Raw genomic sequence first — 25,815 nt, forward strand, 5'->3', positions numbered from 1 at the left:
AGTAAGGAGTTATGAACATTCTTCCAAAAACAAATAATTATACTGATATTACTTTTTTTGGTAATTCTTTTTGCATGCCTTTCTATTTACCCAATAATTTTGTGCTTCAAATTTTAAATCAGATTATATACATGGAAGTATTTTTTATTTTTTGCCAATCCTGGGGCTTGAACTCAGGGGCTGGGCACTGTCCTTGAGCTTCTTTTGCTCAAGGCTAGCACTCTACCATGTGAGCCACAGCTCCACTTCGGGCTCTTTCTATTTTTGTGGTACTGAGGAATTGAACCCAGGGTTTTATGCATGCAAGGCAAGCACTCTACCACTAAGCCACATTCCCAGTCTTGGAAGTATTTTTTATATCAGATAAAAATTTTTAAAAGACATGTATAATAGCTGTTAAATTGAACACGATTACACAAAGTTCAGTTAAAGTGACAGCAGTATGAACAGCCAAGACCAAGTTTATATAAGCAACTATGACCTGATGGCAAGTGGTACAAGGGAATAGTAAGACCCTATTGAGCTGAGTATGGTAGTGCACTCCTGTAACCCCAGTAACTAGGAGGAGAATAGCAAGAGGATTTTGGTTTAAGGATAGCCCAGGTAAAAATATGGAGACCCTCATCTTAGTAAGCTGGATGTGATGGTGCTCATCTTTATCTCAGCTATGAGGAGGGCTCAGGTAGGAGGATCACAGCCTGAGGCCATTTCTGGAAACAAGAATGTGGGGCTCTATATGGAGAACAGGAGGCTGCTTAGAGGGAAGGGTGAAGGGAATATGTAGAGGGGGTGAAATTGATTGGACTACAGTGCAAATGTGGGGAGATGTGACAATGAACACTCCCCTCCCCCACCGTGTAACTGATATAAGACAATAAAAAGTCCTACCCCCTTCCCTGAACCAGGAGATTGTATGGAAGGTGAACACCCTGGTTGCTCCTGTTTCTGGTGGCTAAGGTCACTGAGGCAGGGATAGGGCAGCTTCAGCTGGAGTCGGGTGGACTACTTTTCCTTCGGGAGTTATCTTAGAGTGCATAATTATTAATTCCAAAAAAGGACTGTGGGCATGGCTTAAGTGGTAAAGTACCTTCCCTGCAAGCATTAAGACCCTGTGTTCAAACTCCAGTACCACAAAAAAAAAAATACATTGATGTTAGAATATGTCCACAGATGGGCTGGGAATGGGCTTAGCAGTATAGTGCTTGCCTAGCATTCATGAAGCCCCGGGTTCCATTCTTCAGTACCACATGCATAGAAAAAGCTGCAAGTGGTGCTGTGGCTTAAGTGGTAGAGTGCCAGACGTACGTGTGTGTGTGTGTGTGTGTGTGTGTGTGTGTTTGTTTTAAAGATGATCTTACATCTCTGTCTGTCTGTGGCTCAGGTTCCTTGGTGTGTGTCTAACAAGCACACATTGGTGCTTGGAGAATATATTCATCTTAACCGAGGGTCCTACCAGGTGAGGACAGGTACACCTCACATCCCTGCCCTTGAGCTCCGTCTCTCTTGATTTTTCAATAAAGAGAAGCATTGCAGGCCTCCATTTGTTCTTATTCTCTTCCAATTGACACATGCATGAGTAAGGGCTTTCTTTAATGAACATGCTTGTGAGTTTTCTTGTGTGGATATTTCTTCATGTTCCACGTTTCGCAAATACTATCTTTTGATATTGAGATCACATAACTTTGGCCCCTTGAGTCATTTCCATTGGTATTGTTGTGAGCATGCATGCTCCAGTCATCCCTTGTACTAAGTAGGCAGTGTTTCTGCAAATGGAATTGTGCATGGAAAACTGCGAAAAGAAGCCAAGCTGTCATTCTCCTTTTCTGCAAGGCTGAAGGTTGAAAGATATAGCTGTCTCTGTTTTGGCAGCCTTCACTCTGAATTGAGCAGATTTCAAACTTTTCTCTCTTCAGAATAACTTGAGTTTAATCTCTGAAGACTTTTATTTCATTGCTTGTCATATGCAAGATGAGTAGATTTGAATTTTTCTCTTGTTGGATTTTCTCTAGTTGCTTTCTGGTTAAAGAAATAAGAGTAGGCAGCTGTGAAAGAATAAAGAAAAGCCCAGGATATAGTAGAGCCACCCACACAACATGTACATTGCATAACCAAGGTATAGAAGCAACCCAGATGCCCCTCAGTGAATGAATGGTTCCAAAAAATGTGGTATATGTACACAATGGAATCTCATTCATCCATTAGAAAGAATTGTATTATATCATTTGCAAAGAAATGAAAGGACCTGAAAAAAATTATGTTAAGTCCATTAAGTCTCACCCAGAGAGTCAAAGGTTGCGTGCTTTCTCGCATATGTGAAAAGTAGAATTAGGTTATAAACATGTAAGGAAACACACCGGGTAGTACGCAAATGTATAAAATGCATTAACTAAAATACTGTAGATTCAAAGGAGAGCTCACTGTAATTCGTTAGAAAGGTAAAGCCTTTCAACAAAATACACACTAGGATACAGGCACTTGGAAGGGGTAAGAGCAAGAGGAGTGAGGAGAGAGATTGTGGAGAGAGATTCACTGCAAAACCAAGAAAAGTGAGGGAAGTGGTGGGTTAGGAGGTATGGATGAAAATATGGAAAGGGGTGACATTGATCAGGATGCATTATATTTATAAACTGCTTTGTTCAATGGCAACTCGTGTATATAATTACAAAGATAATTTTATTATCTTATACAACTACAAGATAATAACATAAGAAAAGAAAATATATTCTAAAAGAAAGAAAACTCAGCAAACCAGAGAGTCTTGAGAAGCTTGCAGCAGAAGGAATGGAGGCTCAAAACCCTGGCTGTCTCTGTATCTGGTGGCCAAGATCATTGGAGCAGGACGAGGAAAACTTCATGGAAGGAGGCTGGCTACTGAACTCCTTCAGGAGTTCTCGAGTGTGGGAGGCAAACCTGGCCTTGGAGTGTATGCTGCTGCCCTAAGGGACCTGGTGTGACAGCACACTGCGCGCCTAAGACCACGCAGAACACTGTTGTTTGCCCCAGGTCACAAGCTCCTCCACATCAGATACCACCACACCTTTCTCACTCTTGAGAACTGAGCCAAAGAACCTGGTAAACAACCTTTAAGGTAATAAGTTACATTGGGTTGCTAGGGTGCGTAGGGTATTATAATTAGTTAAAAATGTATATAGACTGCTGTGCTTCTGCGGTAAAGTAGACGTCCCTTGAGACCTGCCTCTGGTGTCCACATTGTGACTCTGTTGCCCTTACCCCCCAAGGACCACCTCCAATGAAGGAACAACATTCTGACATGAACAGTTCTTAATTCTTGGTTTGTTGTTACTATCTTAAGAAGATTGCTTCTATTGTAATCTTCTGGGTACAGTCTTATAACTGGTTAGATGATGACATTCAGGAAGTTAGATATATCTTCCTTTTAGCATTTCATAATAATATAACTTATCAGATAGACTCTTCAATATTTCGACTGCTTTTTAGTTGAGCCAACACCATAGAGATTTATTAGTATTTATTTATTTATTTAGCCAGTCCTGGGGCATGAACTCAAGGCTTGAGTATTATTGTTCCTGAGTTTCTTTGTACTCAATGTTAGCACTCTGCCACTTGAGTCACAGCACTACTCTGGCTCGTTCTGAGTAGTTTATTGGAGATAAGAGTCTCAAGGTACTTTACTTCCCCAACTCATTTTGAACTCTGATTCTCAGATCTCAGCCACCTGAGTAGCTAAGGTCAGGCGTGAACCATAGGTACCTGGCTGAGGTGTTTTTTTTTGAGACAGAGTTTTACAGTATATCACAGACTTCCATTGCATTTAGTATATTGATCAAGGAGCTGGCCTTGAACTTGCAGCCATGCTTCTGCCTCTGCCTCAGAGGAAAATTAGAGCTGTGAGCCACCACCTGAACCCTGAGGGAAATTTGTATGTAAGTGAGCTTTATTTCTTAAAAAGAGAGTTTTAAACTTTTAAAATTTCTTCTTCTTCTAGAGAAAAAAATTCCAGGAACTTTCTACATACAAGAAATTAAGTTGGCATAAATTTCCTTTCAAGCTTCAGAAAATCAGATTTGCTAAAACTTCAGTCAGCCAAATGACAAGACTGCAAGTATTTAAATGATTATGATTTTAGGGTACCTAAACATTTAAATAAGAATAAAAGTAATTGTTAGATATTAATGTGGTGTCTCAAATTGGATTTTTGAGTAACAAAATCTTTCTTTTACCATGGTCAGGTGATGGTTGTACAATTATAAAAACATTCGTTGTAACTCATTGGGCTTAAAAAGTAGTTACTTCTCCTTTTCCTCCTCCCCACACTGGGTGCTCACTCTTACAATTCTAGTTACTCGAGAGACTGAGATATGAGGATTATGATTTGTAACTAGCCCACCAGACCACTCTGTGAGACTCTTATCTCTAGCCAGCAAAAAGCTGGAAGTAGAGTTGTGGTTCAAGTAGTAGAATGCTAGTCTTGAGTGAAAAAGCCAAGTGAGAGTGCAATGTCCTGTGTTCAAGTCCCTATACTGGAGGAAAAAAACACAGCACCACAAAACAAAGAAAAAACCTTGACACACACACATACAAAAAGTAGGATTTTTAGAAGAAATATAAATTATGTTTTAATGAGGCTGAAAAAAAAGTGAAGTATTAGAAGATTGAGGAAAGAACTAGTTAGAATTGCAAGGAAGGGTATTCTAGAGACAAACTGTAATAAATGCCAAATTAATGCACAGGAACAGCAACTATTAGTTTAATCAGTAGCCAAAATAGTGAACAAATGAGGAAAAATTACTTGGCATGTTTTACAGATATGTTATACTTCTCAGCGTTTCAATTTTGTCTCTACTTACATTTTGATCATCTCTGTGTGTGTGTGTGTGTGTGTGTGTGTGTGTGTGTGTGTTGGAGTGGACAGGTGCGGTGGGAGGATAGCTGTGTTGCTTACAGAGGTGAAGGGGTGTAAAGGCAGGTGGTGAGGGTGAAGGAGTGGGAGAGCTGTCCCTTCTGCTCCCTTCAGTTCACTTACTACACAGTGAGACACATGAGATTAAACATTCATTGTATTTTGAAAGGTTCATGTATATGGTATGTGATATAAAGTAAAAAACAAATAAATAAGAGAGCTGGGTACCAGATTACACCTGTAATCCTAGCTATTCAGGAGGTTGAGATCTAAGGATCAAGGTTCAAAGTCAGCCTGGGCAGGCAAGTCCCTGAGACTCTTATCCCCAATAAACTACTCAGAAAATGCTGGAAGTGGTGCGGTGGCTCAAGTGGTAAAGTGCTTGCCTTGAATTTTGTACTTTGAGCTCAGAGACGGCATCCAGGCCTGAAGTTCAAGCCCCAGGACTGGCCAAAAAAAAAAAAAAAAAAGAAAAGAAACAGATGAGACCAGATTAACATTATTATATTACCTAATACTGCCTCTTTACAATTGAGACAGACTACATCCTTAAAATATGGGATAATGGTTTAGTTAAAATGAGTACTTATTTTAACCATATGAATGTTTTTTTAAAAAAATATCAACTTTTTTCTTTTTTTTTTTTTTTTGGTGGTGCTGCTACTCGGGGTTGCACTCAGGGCCTCTAATCAAGTGTTCTTAAACCACTTAAGCCATACCTCCAGTCGCATCTGAATGTTCTTGAAACTGATGGCTTCTTCTTCCTCTTCTTCTCCCTTTCTCCTCCTCCTCTTCTTCTTCCTCCTTCTTTTTTCATGTCTATACTGGAGCTTGAACCCAAGGCCTGGATTCAGCTTTTGAGTTCAAGGCTCTAACCTTTACCACCTGAGCTATAGCTCCATTTCTGGCTTTTATGGTGGTTAATTGGATGTAAGAATCTCATGGCCTTTTCTGCCTGGGCTGGCTTTGAGCTTTAATCCTTAGATCTCAGCTTCCTGGGTAACTAGGATTACAGAGGTGAGCCACCAATGCCAGGCAACCGTTGATTATTTCTACTCTTAATATTATCAAATTGATTATACCATGCTTTGGCATTCACTAGGCCACCCATTTGCTTTGATTGATTGATTTATTTTTGCCAGTCCTGGGGTTTGGACTCAGGGCCTGAGCACTGTCCCTGGCTTCTTTTTGCTCAAAGCTAGCACTCTACCTCTTGAGCCACGGCCATTTCTGGCCTTTTGTATAGATGTGGTGCTGGGGAATCGAACCCAGGGCTTCATGTATATGAGGCAAGCACTCTTGCCACTAGGCCATAGTCCCAGCCCCAGATTCAGCTGATTTTTAAGTACTAATTTAGTGGTATATAATAGCTTTGTGTGATATATAAACAGGTTATTATTTTGTAACATTTCTTTCAAAAATTTTGTTCTTACTCATTGAGAAATAAAAATGTTTATAAAATATAGCCCTTAGCTGGGTGCTGATGTCTCACTTCCGTAATCCTAGTTACTCAGGAGGCAGAGATCTGAGGATCACAGTCTGAAGCCAGCTGGGGCAGGAAATTCATTGAGACACCAATAAACTACCTCTAAAAGCCAGAAACAGAGCTTTGGCTTACATGGTAGAGTGCTAGCCTTAAGAAGCCTTAAGACAGCACCCAGGCTCTGAGTTCAAGCCCCAGAACTGGCACAAAAAGCAAACAAAAATACACCCCTTTATAACTATAGAAGGAAAAGGTCATATATGGGCCCATTATAATGATAATCATTGATATCATTTTGATATATTTTTGTAGTCTTAGCTCAGCTGGTTTTCCTTGTTTAACTTCTTTGTGACCTTTCTCCATGTGTAAAGTGTAAGCTCACTTTTTCATTGTCTCTAGTTTCTTTTATGATGCTTTTTTATTTTTTGCATGTTTGGTCCTTTGTGAGCATCTGCAACATGGCTGCATTTAGTTTAAAATCTACTATACTAGTTGGGTGACAGTGGTGTACCTATGTAATTGTAGCTACTCAAGAGTCTGAGATCTGAGGATTGCAGTTTGAGGCCAGTCTGGGCAGAAAAGTCTTAATCTCTAAGCAGAAAACAACTGAAAGTGTGGCTTGTCAAGGGTGGTAGTTATTACAGTAGACAGACGATGATGGAGAATACCACGTGCATTTGGACAGAAGAGAGCACTTTATTCTGCTGATGCTAAATCCAGAGCATGTACGGGGGTGGGGGGGAGGGCATGAGAGTGAGTCACACCTATGTGATGTCTTACCTAGGGCAGGGGCAGAGAGGTATGTCCAGGTGGATTAGGATGTGATGTCAATGAAAGGGGAGGTAACTGCTTCCAAGTGAGCCAGTTACCTAGGTAACTAGGAGGCGATTTAAACAGGCAGGGGCATCTGCATGGAGCCCTCCCGCAGGTGGACCTTACAGTAGAGTGCCAGTCTGGAACAAAAAAGGTAAAGGATAAAGTGCCTAGGCCCTGAGTTCAAGCCCTAGTATTCTCTCTCTCTCTCTCTCTCTCTCTCTCTCTCACACACACACACACACACACACACACACACACTTTGTTTTTGTGGGATATTTTTATTTGCTTCAACTTATATTTTATTTTTTTTAAATTTTATTGACAAGGTGTTGTGCAAAGGGGGTACAGTTACATAATAAGGCTGTGAATACATTTCTTGTGCTATCTTACACCCTCATTTTTCTTTCCCTTTCCTAGATCAGGTAGGCATATATACAATATCTAGTGTACCAAAATCATATACAGTAACCACGTAGGGCACGCCACAGGAAATTCATCTAGAACTTTAAAGATAACATCAACAATAGAATCCTCCTGTGTCCTTCTCTTTTTTTTTTGGCCAGTCCTGGGGCTTGGACTCAGGGCCTGAGCACTGTCCCTGGCTTCTTTTTGCTCAAGGCTAGCACTCTGCCACTTGAGTCACAGCGCCACTTCTGGCCATTTTCTATATATGTGGTGCTGGGGAATTGAACCCAGGGCCTCATGTATACCGGGCAAGCACTCTTGCCACTAGGCCATATCCCCAGCCCCTGTGTCCTTCTCTGGGATCAACTTATGTTTTAACTTTAAAGAAACCACCTCACCCCAGTAAGAATGTCCATTATCAAAAAACTGCTAATAACAGATGCTGGAGGGAATGTGGCCAAAAGGGAACCCCACTACATTGTTGGTGGGAGTGTAAACTTGTTCAGCCACTCTGGAAAACAGTATGGAGGTTCTTCAAAAGGCTAAACATAGAGCTCCCCTATGACCCAGCAGCCCCACTTTTGGGCATCTACCCAAAAGATTACAAGTGAGACCATACTAAAGCCACCAGCACAACTATGTTCATCGCAGCACAATTTGTCATTGCTAAAACATGGAACCAACCCAGATGCCCCTCTGTAGATGAGTGGATCAAGAAAATGTGGTACATATACACAATGAAATTCTATGCCTCTATCAGAAAGAATGGCATTGTCCCATTTGTAAGGAAATTGAAGGACTTGGAAGAAATCATACTAAGTGATGTGAGTCAGACCCAAAAAAACATACTCTATGGTTTTCCTCATTGGGAATAATTAGTACACATCTAGGATAGTCCTAGCAGAAGATTGCAATAGCTCAATAGCTATGTCCATGTGGAAACAAGTGGTATATCATTGTTGTAGTTATTTTCAACATACCATGTGAAATTATGCCCTTTTTCTTTTGTCTTTCTTTCCCATGGTTTTACCCCTGATATCACTATAACTGATTTTAGTATCCTGGATACTGTATATACATGTATTGGAACTAGGGAAGGGAAAAGGAATAACAAAATCAAGAGACAAAGGATAAAAGACAAACCAATGCAACAGCAATACATACAAAACTATATGGTATAAACCACAACTCATGGTGGGAGAGAGAGGGAAATGGGGAGGGAGAGGCAGGGGAAAAATGAGGGAGGAGGTAACAAGTTGGATAATAAATGTACTCACTGCCTTACATGTGAAACTATAACTCCTCTGTATATCACTTCAATAATAAAGAGATGAGAGAAAAAAAGAAACAGATAAACAATTAAATTTTATAAATAAGATAAGCTAAGCTCCATCTACTCAATTTTGGATAGTCCTAGATGATTGTGTAAGCAAAAAAAGGTGTTGCTATTCCATTTTTCAGATGTTTCTCTTAGATTATCGTTTAATAATTAACAAACAGTTGGTGGTCAACTTACAAAGTTTTATGTGAGATACACATTCTCTTTTCTTGATCTCTTATCTTCTTGTACTCCCCTGATGCACAAAGGGTAATTGGATGTATTTCATATCTTTGTAATCATACCAGTCACAGGCTCTGAGTTTCATTCTAATAAAGAGGCCTCGATTTTCCATTTTTATACATTTTGTGGGTTTCCTATTCCTCAGTGCCCTGTAGTTGAGAGCCCCAAACCACTTCCTCTTTCAGGTTTGCTTCATTTCCTCTCCATGAATTCCTGACTTTGGTTGGCAAGTCTTCTTTAAAAAAAAACAAAGCAAACTAAGATAGAGATAGATTCTTTCTACTCTGGGCAATTGAATGAGACAAGACTTGTCATCTTCTTCCCTTGTAAGGGAATTTTCTTCAAATTGGAGATTTTTTTGAGTGATTAATTTATTTTTTTGGCTATTCTTGTTTGCTTATTTGGAGATTGTTACAGAGCTGTGACTCAAAGAAGTCATTGTTCCTCACATATACTTTATACCCATTACCACGGAGGTGTACAGAATCCCCTCCTCTCTGGGGCAGCTGCTTTTTATTCCTCCCTGTTACCATTTCCCAAATATAGGAAAGCAGCGAAACAGGCCTTCTGGCTCATATCTTTCCTTCCTAATCATCTGTCTTGATAGATTATTTCCCAAGTAAACTTGAGTCTTGTCTTTTTCACAGTAAGTCAATAACTTCAGATGCTCAGGCTGTTGGAACTTGACTCATTTCCCCTCTTACACTGGGTTGGATTAAATCAAGTATTTTTGTGCTACACAAGCATGATCTTCATCTAAATTTTCACCTCAAAACTTTAAATGTGTACTTTTGATGCTTTGCTTCTAGTGGAAGTTAGCTTCGGCTAAGATTTACCACAAAGAATGAAATGTTTTCCTTTTTGCCTCTGAATTTTCCTCTGGAGCCCCAGACTGCTTCAGGCAGATCAGCTTGATTCACACATAGGTGAGGTAGTCCAATCTGAAGCAGATGCTTAAACAGCCCTTCTTTCCTTCTTTCTTCCCTTCCTCACTTTTTCCCTCTCTCCATGATTGCCTTCCCACCCCCCCCCCACCCCCGCCTTTTTTTTGTCTGTGCTGGGGCTTGGGACTCAGGGCCTGAGCACTGTCCTGGCTTCTTTTTGTTCAAGGCTAGCAGTGCCACTTGAACCACAGTGACCCTTCTGGCTTTTTCTATTTATGTGGTGCTGAGGAATCGAATCCAGGGCTTCAAGTATATGAAGCAAGCACTCTACCACTAGGCCGTATTCCCGGCCCCTCACTCCCCTTTTGAGACAGGTACCTCAAGCTAGGTCAGACTTGGTATTCTCCTGCTTCATCTCCCTGAGATTACAGGCCACCACACCCAGCTCAATAGTATCTATCTATCTATCTATCTATCTATCTATCTATCTATCTATCTATCTATCTATCTATCTGTCTGTCTATCTATCTCTGTCTATCTGTCTGTCTATCTGTCATTCTATCTATAATATATAGATAGATAGTATTTATGTAGAAATATAAATGGAAATACATTTGAAAATAAAGGGAAATGAATATGTTTGGAAATAAAGGGAAAGGAATTAATTACCTTATTTTTCTGCTTATGATTGGTTGCTCTTCTCCTTATTGTACCAACAAAATAAAACCAAGTATTTATAGTTAGGCTAATATTATCTACATGTAAAAGCTAAATAAAGTGGAAGTTTTCAATGCACACTCAAGTGAAGTTTCCACCCTAAGCTTCTTCAGTTTTACATATAAATAATTTACTTAGCTCTTGTAGCTTTCTTTGCTCCCTTATTAACATTTTTGTGTTTTCTAGTTGTTATCAAGCAACCCTGAGGTACCTATTTATACTGTCCACACCGGCTTCCGGAATAAGAACCCAAAGAAACTTATTACCATAGGCTGTTTCTGCTTGTGCAAGTAATAATCTTGCCCATAATCGTGCAGCTTGCTTTTGGAGAGCTTTGTGCACACTGAGAGAATCCCATCATATTCCCTCAGGAAAGTAGGCAAGCAGATGGCTTTTATAGCTGCAAAAGGGGAGGGAATGTTAATGGCTTTCCGAGACTGCGCTGCAGCTTCGGAATCCTCTGTGCAAGTTACATAATGTGCTCCTGGAAACTGCAGCACACCGAGGAAGGGACAAGAAGGCAGGCCAGGTGCCAGGAAGCTGTCCTTTGATCCTATTGAGTTCTTCTCTCCGTTTTATAATAACCTGACATTTAAGGAAGACTGGCTAGCTGAAGTTTTTCTTTCAACTGTTGTTTCTGTGTTTCTTTTTACTTTAGGCAGGGCAGAAGAACTAGAGTTTGAACTTAAGGTTATGTGCTTGCTCAAGTTAAGTGCTCTACCACTTGAACCATGCCTCTAGCCATTTTGCTCTGGCTATTTCTGAGATAGTCTCTGTCTCTTTGTCTGTCTGTCTCTTTCTCTGTCTCTCTGTCTCCCTCTCTCTTGCCCACAATCACAATCCTTCTGTTGACTCTTTCTATTGTAACTGGGGAGACAGGAAAGTACTATCAAGCCCAGTTTTTGTTTGTTGAGGTGGGGTCTCCTGAACTTTTTTTTTCTTTTTGCCTGGCTGCCCTAAACCTGCAGTTCTGTCCATCTCAGCCTTCTGAATAGCTGGAATGACATATGTTCATCACCATTGAGTTGAGACTGGATTCCTTAAACTGGAGTAGCCTCAATCTATGATCCTTCCAATCTCTGCCTCCAGATTCACCAGGGTTACCAGTGTGAGCTACCAGTGCTTGGCTTCTCTAAGCTTTTTTTTTTTATTACCACTTTAAAAATTTACTTTGATGATATAGTTATACACTAGTAGTTTTCTTTTGCCTTTCCAAGTTATTTCATTACATTCTATAAGTAATTACCTGAACCAATTAAAAAATAGAGTCAAGGTCATTCTCTCTTTAGGCTACACACGACATTGTCCCCTCCTTCCTCATCACAACAAAATGAAGCACTCTGGAGTAAGGAACAGCCTTCCCACAACACTTGCCAAAAGTACTATACCACTTAGTATTTGAACTGGATTTGATAAATAGATTAGATGAGATATATGATATCTCAATTATTTTTTGTATTACTGGGGTTTGTACTCAAGGCCTTACACCACTTGAGTCATCCCCCAGCCCTAAGACTGTCTAACTATTCTGTAGAGCGCTTTGAAGTGGACATGGACGAGCAGGCGGTGTTTCCAATGCTATTTGAGATACATCAAAGTGCCCCAATCCTGAGAAGCTGTGGAAGGCATGCATTGAGAACAGAATCTCTGGCCATTCTCAGGTGGATTCTGATGCAGTAGTTCTGAGGTTGGGGGGCAGAACTTTCTACAGGTTATCAGCTTCCCTGCTTAATGTGGTGGCCATGTGTGGCTATTAAAATCAAAGGTAACTAAAACAAATGACACTGTGAGAAACTATGGGAGAGGACAGGCACATTAACCTGCTTCACAGACATTTCTATTGGACAACACATTTATTGGCAGGGGAATTTTCTGCTTCTGCAAATGATTATCTTGCTTGCAATGTTTGTATTTTTTAATTTAGAGTGCTTCATGTACTCAAAGAATTCCATTGTATTCCCTGAAGGAAAATGGATGAGCAGATGCCCTCCACACCTGCAAAGCCTCATTCCAGAGAAAAAGCAGCCAGAGATTGTGTATTCAGTGACGAGTAGAGCCAACTCAATATGAATGGCTCCTTTCTCTTTCCCTCTCCCTTCCTTCCTTCTTTCCTTCTTTCCTTTCCTTTCCTTTCCTTCCTCCTCTCCTCCCTCCCTCCATCCTTCTTTCTCCCCCTCCTTCCTACCTTCCTTCCCCCCCCCCCCACTGTCTTTCTTTCTGTGCTGGTTCTGGGCGCTTTCACTGAACTTTATTTTTTTCTACCTTCCTTCCTTCTGTCCACCTGCCCTCCTCTCCCTCCCTCTCTCCCTCCCTCTCTCCCTCCCTCCCTCCCCCTCTTTCTTTCTTTCTTTCTTTCTTTCTTTCTTTCTTTCTTTCTTTCTTTCTTTCTTTCTTTCTTTCCTTCTTTCTTTGTTTTCTTCTTTTTGCTCAAGGCTAGTGCTCTACCACTTGAGCCAGAGCTCTATTTCTGGTCTTTTGTTTTTGGTAGTTAATTGGAGGTAAGACTTATGGACTTTCTTGCCTAGGTTCACTTCTAACCTCAAGCCTCAGATCTCAGCGTCCAGATTACTGGTATGTGGCACCAGAACCTGACCTTGAGCTGCTTCTTTTTGAGGAGATTGCATGCCACTGTAAGTCTGTATTCAGTTAGTAGAACAAACCCCTCAAAGGGGAAGATCAAGCCCGTCTTCTTGTGATGCATTTGAAATCCCAGAAGTTGCCCATTGGGGTTGTTAGACCCTCTGAGAGTGATTTGATACAAGCCTCAAATTCTTCCAGAGGTAGAAGTCTGACAGTCACTAATCTGATTGTACAGCAAGCCAAATTTGCATTCAGGAAGAGCAACCCACCTCTTGTTTACATCCAGTCAGCTACAGAAAAAGTTCACTCAGAGAACCTGCTTTTAAAATGTGTCCCTTTGCAAAGATAAAATAAGAGATTACTGTGTCATACAGGCAGTTAGTTATACACTCCAAAGATTTCAAATTTAAGTCAGTAGCTTGGAGTTTGGAATGCTTTCTGTTGTAAAATTTTTTTTTTTATAAATGTTGGTTTGTTTCCAGGAAGCCTGACAAAAATCTTCAGTGTACATAGAAGAAAGTGTGTACCTGAATCACAATTAGAGTCACCAGGACAATATGAGTTATATGCAACTATCATTTACAACTTTTCTTAGGCGAAACTGTACTGTAAACATTCTGATGTTCTGCTTAAACTATTTATATCCTGTTAACACCAGTTTTGATGCAGGGTGATGTTTCTGGGTTCTTTATTAGCTCTCTTCTGTGTAAAAGAGACATCTTTTACTGGCAAAGACAAACATAATGCACTGCTGTTGAGTTTGAGGATAAATAACTGTCTAATACCACGCTTGTGACACTGCAAAATAACTTCATTCCTAAGTAGGATAATTTGGTCATTTTAATTAAAACTGCAAATGTATTTACTCTGTTTTTCTCCCTCCCTCCCTCCCTCCCTCCCTCCCTCCCTCCCTCCCTCCCTCCCTCCCTCCCTCCCTCCCTCCCTCCCTCCCTCCTTCTCTCCCCTCTCTGGAGCCTGGAGTTCTCTGTCTCTGTCTCTGTCTCTCTCTGTCTCTGTCTCTCTTTTTGTCTCTGTCTCTCTCTCTCCTTTTCTTTCTCTTGCCAATACTGGGGCTTGTACCCTCACTCTGTTTTTTGATCAAGGCTAGTGCTTTACCACATCTCCACTTCTGCCTCTTTACTTGTTAGTTGGAGATAAGAATCACTCAGCTTTGTCTTCCCAGGCTGGCTTTGAACCATGATCCTCATATCTCATCCTCTTGAGGAACTAGGATTACAGGCATGAGGCACTGGTATCGAACGCATTTATTCTTTGACTTAACATTTCCATTTCTGCAAATTTCTCTCTATATTTATGTATCCATCTGCACAGATACAAAAGGCATGTAGAACATGATTTAGTACAGCACTGCTTTCTATGGACTAAAGCAACTGCCAGGTAGCAATAGGGAACTATCAAAGCTAGTGTTTCCAAACTCCAGTGAGCATCATGGTCCCTTGGAGAAGTTAGGAAAACACATGGCTATGTTATACCCTTAGCAGGCCAGGGACTGGTGAACAAGCAGAACTAAAATCCCCTTAATGCTGTATTATTTGCCTATGGATCTGGCTGCACTTGCCTCTTAGTCAGGTGCCTCTTGCTAGTTCCCACAGAAGTACTGGATGAACTAGCACTCAGGAGAGAATGGAAAATCTGTGGCCTAAAGTTGTCAGTCTCATAATAGCTGTAAGTTCACTGTGATTTTGATGAAAATGCCAATGGTGTGTGTGTGTTCGCGCATGTGTGCGCACCAGTACTGGGACTTGAACTCAGGGCCTGGGCACTGTCCTTAGCCTTTTCTCTCAAGACTAGCTCACTCTCACTTGAGCCACAGCTGCACTTTCAGTGTTCTAGTGGCTAATTGGAGATAGCAATCTCATAGGCTTTCCTGTCTGGGCTGTCTTTGAACCAGGATCCTCAAATCTCAGTCTCCTGAGTAGGTAGAACTATAGGTGTAAGCCATCAGCACTGGGTTCTGATCACGGTTCCGTAAGATTTGACATAACCTATCTTAAACACACATGGAAGAATATTGGGTTGCAGGAAGACTTTACTCTAAAGATAACAGAAATTATCCTGGGCAGGGAATGTGGCTCAGTGGTAGAGTGCTTGCCTAGCATGCATGAAGCCCTAGGTTCGATTCCTCAGTACCACATAAACAGAAAAATCCAGAAGTGGAGCTGTGGCTCAAGTGGTAGAGTGCTAGCCTTGAACAAAAGATGCTCAGGGACAGTGCCAGGCCCTGAGTTCAGGCCCCAGGACTGGCACAAAAAAAAAAAGAAGAAAGAAATTATCCTAACTTTGTAATAATAGTATGGTTTTTAACTAGTGCCAAGATTTTACAAGTGTCAAATAGATTGCTGGTACAAAACAGGGAGCTCAAAGTAACACATTCAAGTATGGAAATATACACACACATAAATATATATTTACACACATATATATGTTTATATATAAATGTAATATATGAGAGTCAGTATTGTCAATCTCAGTACTATTAGTAGCATACAGTGTCAATTATTATAGTATAAGAATAATTTAGGATATTCAGAGGGCACCATATATGTAGCTCCAGTTTCATGGATTATTCATTATGTTATAATATATCATTTATAAATCAAGCTGCAGAATGACAGGTGGAGTCAATTTTACAAAATATGTGGAGCAGTGCTATTAATTCTGTGTGGATACATATGTGTATTGAATGAGTCTCAAATGTTTTACAGGAATAAACAATTTCCAGATAGTGGTGCCTGGTAACATAGGCAGAGTAAAAGGAACGACAAATGTAGCTGTACTGGTTTGTTCAAAAAATTCTTAGAACAAATATAGCATAATGTTAGCTGTTTATTTATGTACCACGGGATATGTGTACTAATGTTCATATCATCATAGATGTGTAAAATACAAAAGGGATAGTGTGAGAGCTTCATAAACAAGGAAATAAATAATACTGTTAGAACTACAGATAGTAGTTAAAATGAATAAAACAGAATGAACAATATCAAACGTGGGTGTATCTTGTATGTATATGTGCATAAGTAATGGGTATATACTATAATTCATCATACAACTCTATGTATTGCATAGCTTTTTCCATAATTAAAGAAAACAAATTGATACGTAAAAAATCATTGCTATTAGTGGTCTGTTGCTCAACATATTGCATCTTTTGGGTCATGTAGAGTTGGATACAGAACAGAGACAAGAGAAACTTGGATAAAAGCATTTCAAATATGCAGATGACATGGTTGGTCCCCATTAGTACCTCTTAACTTCTATTTTGTGCATAACAAATTCTTAATCAGTAGCTAAGAAAATCTACTTAATTAGAGCATTTCCCAGGGAGCCTTATGGTATTAGCCAGTGAGGACTACAGCTTTAATTGAGATGGTGATGCTACTTAATTGGAACACCTGAATAGGATTAAGGGGCACTCAGATAAGGTCAGCTAGTTTCCCTGGTGCTTAGAGCTTTGCTGCCTTTCTGCCTTCCTGCTGGGAACCTCGGCCAACTGGGATAAAAGCTGAGCCAAATGCTTTTAGTGTCTTTCAGAGATCACTGGACAGAATGTTTTAAATACAAATTCCATGTATTTCAGAGAATATCCTGCAACAATGGCACGAGGATTCTATTAACCATTTTAGAACTTGTTTTGTAGAAGCACTAGACAGACATTTTCATTGCTCTGAAGTTTAATATCTGTTAAGTGAAATAAAATAATAGTTGTGTTGGGACTCAATAATGTATTTCAATCCATTATTTATGTATTACGAATGGTTCTGCAGAGAAACAGAACCAGTAGGATATATATATATACATATGCATATATGCATAATTATTATGAATAAGTGACTGCTGAAATTATTGTGGCTGGCAACTCTCAAGATCTACAGTGAGTATTCTGAGAGAACCAGAAGAACTAAGTGTAAAGTTCTAGAGAGGCTGGAAGTCCAGAAAGTGCTGCTATTCCAGGTCAGGTTCAAAGACTGGAGAGGACCAATGTCTGAGTTCAAGGCATTCATGTTTATGAAGTTTCCTCTTGTAAAGAAGCTTTCCATTCTTTATGGACCTTTAGCTGATTTGAAAAGGTTCCCCCTGCATTAGGAAGGACTATCTACTTTGTCTTCCAAGTCAGTTGTTGGTGTCATTTGGAAACACCCTACAGATACATTCAGAATACTGTTCAACCAAAATATCTGGACACCCTGTAGTCCAGTTAGGTTAACAGAGAAAATTAACCATCACATCTTTTTACTCAAATTTAAGGTTATTTCACAGGGCTTTGTGACAACATGGTTATTTATAAAAACTATTTCTATTTATTCATTCATAAGAAAGTACTTGGAGTCCTCCAGAAATATTAAGCAAGGAGGAAAACTATTAAAAAGTTGGAATTGATTTTTGAAAATTTCATGAGTGTTCTATTACTATGTAGTTTTGTGGCCTTGGGATTGTTGACTTTTTATTTGAAAATCAGAGTACATTGGTGGAGATCATCACCACCACATCTAGGTTGAGGGTTCTGTGAATATTTGTCTTTTCAGTAGCATTTGGGAGTTGAAGTATGATTGGCATTGGTGTGTCTCAAGTTGCTTTTTTCAGAGTGTCCACCTATTTATAGAGTTCTAATCCACAATTAGTCCCCTAGATACATATAAATACTAGAAAGGAGTGAATTTCTCTTGTGAGGCCCAGTCTTAAAGTACAACTTATGTCATAAGATTCCAGCACATTTATTAAGTACCACATGACCTCACTTTACAGAAGAGGATTTTCTGTAGGAGAATGGGGTAACTTTGGACAATTTGGTACAATCTAATACTACTGAAGTTTCAGGTCAAGTGTTTTTTCCTCTCTACTTTTGGAATGCCACATAGAAGAGCATTGAACCATTTTTACTAATGTATATCATTCAGGATTGTGTGTGTTGTGGTGTGTGTGTGTGTGTGTGTGTGTGTGTGTGTGTGTATGTTGGTACCATGGCTTGAACTCAGGCCTCTCTTGCTTATTTTCATTTCACACTGGACTGGTTCTCTATCATTCGAATTACTCCTCTAGTACAGTCCAGCATTTTTTGGTGGGTTGTGTGTGTGTGTGTGTGTGTGTGTGTGTGTGTGTGTGTGTGTGTGTGTGTCAGTTGTGGAGATTGAGCTCAGGGCTTGGCTCTGAGCTTTGTCTCTCAAGGCTAGTGCTCTACCACTTTGAACCACAGTTCTACTTCTGGTTTTCTGGTGGTTAATTGAAGATAAAGAGTTTCATAGACTTTCCCACCTGGGCTAGCTTTGAGCAATAATCCTTCAGATCTCAGCCTCTTGATTAGCTAGGATTGCATGCATGAGCCACGGGCACTCCCCAGTTTGCTGGTTCTTTTGAAGATAAAGTCTCCCAGTATTTTCTGCCCATGCTTATTTCAAATTGAGACTGTCAAATCTCAGTCTTCTTAGCAGCTGGGACTATGGCCGTAAGTCACTGCTGCCTGGCTTCACTTAGAATTTTTTTTTTTTTTTTGCCAGGTCTGGGGCTTGGACTCAAGGCCTGAGCACTGTCCCTGGCCTCCTCCTGCTCAAGGCTAGCACTCCGCCACTTGAGCCACAGCACACCTCTGGCCTTTTCTATATATGTGGTACTGGGGAACTGAACCCAGGGCTTCATGCATACAGGGCAAGCACTCTTGCCACTAGGCCATACTCCCAGCCCACTTAGAATTTTTTTAACTTAATAATTAGCTGATCCAGTGAGTGGCAATTATCATATTACCTAAAATTTACCCCATAATCAATTCTAGGTGAGAATTTTTTTCCATCTCATGTGGTGCTGGGAATGAAATCCAGAGTCTTCACATACCATGTAAGCACTCCACCACTGAGCTACATTATTCAGGTCAGATTTTATTATTGGAAATGTTTGGTTATTATCAAGAAAACTACAGAAACTTAAGAGTTTGATAAATTCGAGAAGACAGTGCATCAGAACTATTATGGTAGTTTGTAGGTCTGGTTGGTATAGGTGAGAACATGCAAAAATACTTTTCACTATTGCCGTATGAACCTTGTAAATAGTGGGTTTTTAAATGTTTTAAGTAATTATTTATTGTCAAAGTGATGTTCAAAGGGGTTACAGTTTCATACGTAAGGCAGTGAGTACATTTCTTGTTCAACTTGTTACCTCCTCCCTCATTTCCCCCCCCCCCCCGCCTCCCTCCTCCCATTTTCCCTCTCCCCCCGATGAGTTTTACAGTTGGTTTACGCCAAATGGTTTTGTAAGTATTGCTTTTGGAATCGTTTGTCTTTTTATTCTTTGTCTCTTGATTTTGATATTCCCTTTCCTTTCCCTAGTTCAAATACATGTATATACAGTATACAGAGTAATCAGATGAGACTTGGAAACAATTATACTAACTGAAGTGAGCCAGACTCAAAGAAACATGGACTCTATGGTTTCCTTCATAGGGAATAATTAGTATATGTTTAGGTTAGTCATAGCAGAAGATCACAATAGCCCAATAGCTATGCCCTTATGAACACATAAGGTAATGCTAAGTGAAATGAACTCCATGTTATGGAAACAAGTGTTGTAATTATTTTCAACATGCCATGTGAAACCGTAGTTTTTTTTATTGTTGTTGTTTCTCTTGTAAATAGTGTTTTAAAATTTATCTTATCTCCAGAAATGCCCAATACTTTACAAAGATTTTCTTGAAGTTTGCTGACATTACCTTTCACTTCCTGCCCAGGTCCCCTCCTTTCTACTGTTACCCAGATCCTCAGAGGACAAATGTAAACATCCCACAATCCAACACAGTTATTTAGAAACACATTTTCCACATTAGTAGCATAGGTGTTGGAGAATTTTTTAATATAAAATATTTCAAACAAATTTCTTGTGGAGAGAAAAAAGTGAAATGAAATAAGAAAAAGAGAAGGATGTATGTGTGTAAAAAGAGAGAGAAGGGGCTGGGAATGTGGCCTAGTGGTAGAGTACTTGCCTCGTGTACATGAAACCCTTCTATTCCTCAGCACCACATATATAAAAAAAGGCCAGAAGGGGTGCCATGGCTCAAGTGGTAGAGTGCTAGCCTTGAGCAAAAAGAAAAAAAAGCCAGGGACAGTGCTCAGGCCCTGAGTTAAAAAAAAAAAAAAAAGAAAAGAGAGAGAAAGGTATCTTTATGTATGTGTGCCTTTTTCTTTTCTTTTTTCTTTTCTTTTTTTTTTTTTGCCAGTCCTGGGGCTTGAACTCAGAGCCTGGGCACTGTCCCTGAGCTTGTTTTGCTCAAGGCTAATGCTCTACCACTTGAGCCACAGCCCTGCTTCTGGCCTTTTCTGTTTATGTGGTACTGAGGAATCAAACCCAGGGCTTCATGCATACTAGGCAAGCACTCTACCACTAAGCCACATTCCCAGCTCCCCCCTTTTATTTTTTTGTACACTTTGCTCTACCACTTGAGCCATGCCCCCTCAGATTTTTTAAATTTAGATAATTATCTGACAGGATCTTGTGCTTTTTGCCTGGACTGTCATTCTCCTTCCTCTGCCTCCCAGTGTCTGGACTGTGCTTCTCCTTCCTATGCCTCCCAAGTGTCTGGACTTGTAGTATGCCACCATGTCCACCTTTGACCTGACATTAAAAAATTTGTGTTATATTCATTTGCAGGATTGCAATCAATATGCAAGGAGTATTTTCAGCATTTTAGAATCATTTGAAAGCCTATGATAAAATACGTGCAGAAGTTTTAATAACTGAAAAAGAGCAATTTTCTCATTAATTTGGTTTCTGAAGCTTAGTATTATATTGCCCTCAAATCCCCAACTGTTGGGCTTGTTAGCCCCTCCCGGCTCAGACTCTTACTTCTTTCTTTCCACCCTCCCTTTCTCGCCCTCTCCCCTAGTCATCCGACCAGCAGATAAGCTAGAGTGGAACGGGGGAGTTAGCTCCGACCGGGGGTGCACGTGGCCCGGCCGCAGATGTGTGCCCGCCTCCTTACCGCTAGAAGTCTGATGTACACATGCAACGGGGCTAGCTTCTTAGAGCGAACTAACTTTATTGAGACAAGGACAAGAGGAGATGATTCCGAGGGGAGGGGTTTGGCCATGATGTCAATAGGCTGAAAGGTATCACCTGACCCCCAAGGGTTATCGTCACTTGAGCGCAGCGAACCAGGGCGGGGTTGGTAGGCACCAGGCTGGCTAGCGGGTTGGGTTGGGGGCTGTTTGCCCAACCGGTTTCTCTGGATTCCCATCCAGAGAGGATAGCAGGGCCCCATTCCCCAGGGCTGGGGGAGGGGCATCAAGCCCCTTCCATCAAGGAGAAAGATGGATCCCAACACCAACCATTGTTGTCTGTCTTTCCTCCCTCCCTCCCCTCTCTCTCTTTCTCTCTCTGTATCAAACCCAGGGCTTTGAACTTTACCACTGAGCAACATCCTCAACCCTTGGCTTCTTGAGACAGAGATTCAAGCTTAGCATGGCATTGAACTTGCTATGTGGTCTACACTGGCTTCAGACTTGTAATCGTCTTCTACTTCACCCTCCTGAGTACTGGGATTACAGGCATGCACTACGACAGTTGTAATACTGTGTGAAAAAAACAGCTGCCAGACTAGTTTAATTTTGCTTTGCACATTCTCCTCTCACATTTTGGAAAGATAAAGACAAGCAGTCTGGAGCTTCCTTGGAGGACATTAGACAGCTTAGGAAGTAGCAAAATAAACAAGATTTCTTCTCAACAGATGTGTCAGGAAGAAATTGGAGGCATGCTGTGAGGTAATAAATAATTTTGAAAGTTTATGAGTCCTTTTCCCAAATGGAATGCAAGAAAAATTAAAGTTACTCCTGTCTAATTATGGCTAAAGAATAATATGGACGTGTACAGGCATGTACATTTTTCTAATAATACAAGCAAAAGAGGAGACCTGACTTAAGGACTTATAGTTTTAGAAATTTGTTATGGATTTTTCTAAGTCTGGAAAAGTTGGTCACAGTGAGATAATTTTTTTCTCATAGAATGAGGTGGTAGAAATCAAAACAGTAGTGGGTGTTTCCTTGTTAATGCAGTCTCCCATTTTTCTTATATTGACTTGTGAAGGCATTGTTCTATAACGATGCTGTGCAGATGTAATTTTGATTCACTTGAGTGATGGTGGTCACTTGTGGAAAATATTGTTTTTGCTTCTACTTCTCCCCTGGACTTAGAGCTTGCTCCCACATGTAGCATCTACACACCCTGAAAGGACTGAGTTTTGTAGTCATATTGTAGATACCGGGCCTGTCTTTTTAGCATAGGCTTGGGAAAAACTTAGACTCTCTAATAGTCTGAAGGCAAGGCCACTGGATTACTATGAGTGGATTTGGAAACCCAGGAAACCATGCTCTATTGTTTGCTCCTTAGCAAGCCTACTTTTACCTAGATTCTTGCTAAGAATGCATTTAATAACAGCTCTTGTGGGTGTAAGTATTGAATATTTCTGTCGGTGGGTTAATACCTGAAAAAAATCATCAAGAACTTAAATTGGTTTGTGTATCTTAGTTTTAACTCCAAGTGGAGTTTCTGCAGGAGAGGCCACCCAATCTGAAGACCCAAGGATTCCAACAAATCATTTCACCTTCTTTTAGGGAGTCTTGCTCCAAACTTGTCATTTGAGTACCAATAATAGATGTGCCTTAAATACACATAGATGTATTTACACCCATGTGTATATGCACACATACTTTTTTAGTTCAACTATGGAGAGACCAATTTATCCTCAGTCTCTAAGGCATTTACAAGAAGAATAAAAGAGTCCTTGGGCGTCACTGTATGTAATTAGATTTTTTGCACCTCTGTATTGTGAATTGGGATTTCCAAATTTTCCACCTGAAAGTATTAAGCAATGCTGCTTAGCAACCTGAGACATACAAGATGCTATAATTCATCAGAACTTTTAAACTTATACAGTTTGAGAAACTGGAGAAAATAAGCAATGATGGATATTGTACTTTATTTTAAAATTATTAAAATATAGTTCATTTTTAGAGGCTTTGTCTTGTCTCCCAAATTAATCTTTACTTAAAACCTCAACAGTTCTTGAGAAATCATACCAAAAGCCTGGTTAATCTTTTCCTTATATGTGGGTTAGCTTCAGTTCCTACCTTGTTAAAATTAAAACAAAATTGATTTTTGTATTTCTCTCCTTCATAACAATAATAGAATGTAGCACCTGAAAAAACATTTATTTTTTGTTATAAAATCATAGCCAAAGATGAAATGTATGATATAATCATATGTTATAATCTCAACTACATTAAAAAAAAACTAAAAAAGAATATAGGGGAAATTTTCAGGGCTCTTTTGCATCTTTGTGCCTGTAAGCTTTTTTGTGTTCTTGTTGCTATTCCTGAGGCTTGAACTCTGGGCTTGGGTACTGTCCCCGAGCTTCTTTGGTTTAAGGTCAGTTAGCGTTCTACCACTTGAGCCAAAGTGCCACTTCGGCTTTTCCTGAGTAGCTTATTGGAGACAAGAGACTCATGGTCTTTTCTTTCCTGGATGGCTTTGATCCTCAGATCTCAGCCTCCTGAGTAGCTGGGATTATAGGTATGAGCCACTGGCTTAGAGCCTGGCTCTGATAAGCTATTTTTCTAAAGCAATTGAAATAAGAAAGAATCTATACTTGTTAGCGATTTTAGAGTACATCATTATTATGACACTTGGGACAATAGGGAACTAGAAATAATATACTATCAATATCTTTCAGGGAAGACTAATGCATTAATGTATGATCAGGAACTGGCTCAGAAAGAATCCTTTAGTATGAGATTTCATAGAAATTGCCACATCTTTATGTACTGCTCATATTTCTAGACTGGTCAAAGAAAACAAGCAAATCAAGAGTTTTGTTTTTTGAGTAATTTTTCACAAATGTTCTTATGGACAATACTCATTAAAAAATTTAAAAAGAGCTAACCTATAACAGTCTGATTTTTTTTAAACAAATAGAGCTGAGCTTCAAGAGTGTATATTTTTAGTAAAAAGTCAAGCTGAAAACTACTTTTCTTTGCTGGGGTATTGGCATGAATTTCATCATTTCTTTGAATTGTAATTTGCTTTAGTCTTGAATATTTACTCAGCCATTCTTGCATTCATTCAACAAATATTTACTGAACATATAAACACAGAATACTCTTGGAGGAGCGATAGGCTGTATTTAAACAGCTGTAGTAAAAGCAATGCATAATTCAGAAGAAAGTAAAGGAGAATGAGATTATTTCCAACTGAGGAGCTCTGAAAAGCCTCCTTTTGGGATTGAGACAGTTGTCTGGGCTTGAAGTTTCTGAACGTGGCTGTCAGATCACTCTGGAAGAGAAAGGAAGAGAGGGGGCATGGCAACAAAGGGCAAGAAATTTCAGTGCAAGGCTGGAGAGTTCCTGCTATAGGCAACGGAAACTCTGGTGTTTTTAGCCAAGGTATTGGCATGATCTGGCAGCAGTGTGTCAAATGAAACTTGGGAGGCCAGGCCCTGAGGGTCAAGCTGCTGAGACTTGTGAGGCATGTGCCTTATGGCTTTCCCAAAGGTCTGGGCTGGGGATATGGCCTAGTGGCAAGAGTGCTTGCCTCCTATACATGAGACCCTGGGTTCAATTCCCCAGCACCACATATACAGAAAATGGCCAGTAGTGGTGCTGTGGCTCAAGTGGCAGAGTGCTAGCCTTGAGCAAAAAGAAGCCAGGGATAGTGCTCAGGCCCTGAATCCAAGCCCCAGGACTGGCCAAAAAAAAACAAAACAAAACAAAAAAACAAAAACAACAACCCAAAGGTCTTTAGGTACCCTCAATACCACATATTGGTTCTACAGGATGGTTCCCCACTTTAGCATTTGGGCCTTAATGATTCACACTAGCTTGATCTTGAGTGGGTCTAAGTGGCCAGTTTGGATGAGAACTAACTCTGCCTAACTCTGCCCTTTCTGGAACTTATCTCTGTCCAGAGACAAATCCAGCTCTGTTTCTTACTCAAGGCATTCCAGGATCTGGGTGCCAGTCCCAGCATTTCCCTTCCCTCTCTGCTTTTGACATTTTGCTCCTGTTTTAAAGTTGATAGCTAGTTAAGTATTTTTTGCCCAGCTGTACTGGTTATTGGGAAGAAGAATTTTTGTTTGTTTTTACAGTGCTGTTGAGAGATAATGAACAGAGGGTGTAGTGGTTAAGATGGGGAAAGGGGGTGGATTCAAGAACTAACATAGCATAGAAGGATTTGGTTGACTATGCGAGTGGGAAGAAGGATAAATAACTACTGGCTTTTTGAGCCTGTATAGATGGAGATGGCTTATGGAAAGGCTAGCAGATAACTTTTCTTGCTTTTGCAAAGTGGATGCGAAACTCATTTTTGTGTATGGAGCTGTGTAAGTGGCTTCTAGCTTTGGTGAGAATTTGCCTAAAGGAGTGATGAACATTGTGGTTACATAATTGTACTGAAATCATTAAGTAAAAGAAGTATATCGTTCTTCAAATGCCTC

General features: G+C 40.1%; 1 protein-coding gene across 1 annotated transcript in view; it reads left to right on the top strand.

Annotated features, from left to right (window-relative positions):
- Niban1 (niban apoptosis regulator 1) overlaps positions 1 to 25,815 on the top strand; it is a 145,303-nt gene that overhangs the window by 35,091 nt on the left and 84,397 nt on the right. The gene's annotated exons all lie outside the window — the stretch shown is intronic.

This window comes from Perognathus longimembris, chromosome 11 (genome assembly GCF_023159225.1).
Source record: "Perognathus longimembris pacificus isolate PPM17 chromosome 11, ASM2315922v1, whole genome shotgun sequence".
NCBI lineage: Eukaryota > Metazoa > Chordata > Mammalia > Rodentia > Heteromyidae > Perognathus > Perognathus longimembris.